This window comes from Peromyscus eremicus, chromosome X (genome assembly GCF_949786415.1).
Source record: "Peromyscus eremicus chromosome X, PerEre_H2_v1, whole genome shotgun sequence".
Taxonomy (NCBI): domain Eukaryota; kingdom Metazoa; phylum Chordata; class Mammalia; order Rodentia; family Cricetidae; genus Peromyscus; species Peromyscus eremicus.
The window spans coordinates 72,630,297-72,631,352 of NC_081439.1; the positions used below are offsets into that span (position 1 = coordinate 72,630,297).

The 1,056-nt window shown below is 37.0% G+C and overlaps 1 pseudogene; it reads right to left on the reverse strand.

Annotated features, from left to right (window-relative positions):
* Positions 1 to 367: 367 nt before the first annotated feature.
* Positions 368 to 748, reverse strand: LOC131900076 (small nuclear ribonucleoprotein F-like; annotated as a pseudogene).
* Between the last annotated feature and the right edge of the window lie 308 nt (positions 749 to 1,056).

The following is a 1,056-nucleotide window of genomic DNA, read 5'->3' on the forward strand; positions in this document are numbered from 1 at the left end:
GCTATGTTTTTACGTGTGCTATATGCTGAAGTCATTAACACACATATCAATAAAGATACAAAGATGGCAAATATACATATAAAAAGGTGTTCCACATTAGATATCATCGGAGAAATGTAAACTCAAATGAGATGCTATTAAGCTCCTAGTGGAACACCAATCACGCCAAATGATGACAATGATGTAGAAAACTCAGAAATCTTTCTTCTGCCTCCTGACTACTGGGATTAAAGCTGTATTCTATCATACCTGTCCTTAAAGGAAGATAATTTTTATAGTTGAAAAAATCAAATCCTGTATATATATTAATATGTTATATACACATATACTTATATCCAGATATATATGTAAAATCTCCCCATAGATGCTATTCTCTCATCTTTCCCATCTTCCTATTTTCTTCAACACCTCTGATATAAAATATAAAGGACATTATTACACTTTATTAGAACATCACCCAGATGTCCAGATAATGCCCATCTTTGTATTCTGTATTTGCAAGACGCATGTTTTTTTAGCCATCTACAGAAACTAAGTAGCCCTTACATTCCATTCATCACTTAAGTTTCACCATCACTGGTTTCCCTGTCAGTCCACTGAGAACAGGCTTGAGATTGAAGGGTAAACTCAACCCACTTGCCACCAACCCTGCTGGTGCTGGTCTCTCATGATTGGAGCGGGTGCCCCACAGATCTGAACTAACCAGCACCAAGAGAAATAGTTGCCAAAATGCAGTGTCACATTTCATCTCCCACCAAGGTTTCTTTTTTTTTTAAGTAGGAAATTAAATTATCAATACATGATGAAGCATGAAACAAGACTATATTTTCGAACTGAGAGAAGTTTATCAAATTCTTCCAGCCTGGAGCTTGTTGTGTACCTGAGGATTATCTTGAATTTCTAAATTTACCTTTCACCTATGGAGATGGAGACATGGTATTACATGTGTGCATCACTACACCCAGGTTGTGGAGTGATGGGAACCTAAACAGTGCATGCTAAGCAAGCACCATGTCAATTCACTGTCATCATCAGGCCCACTTTTTCTTCTACAGT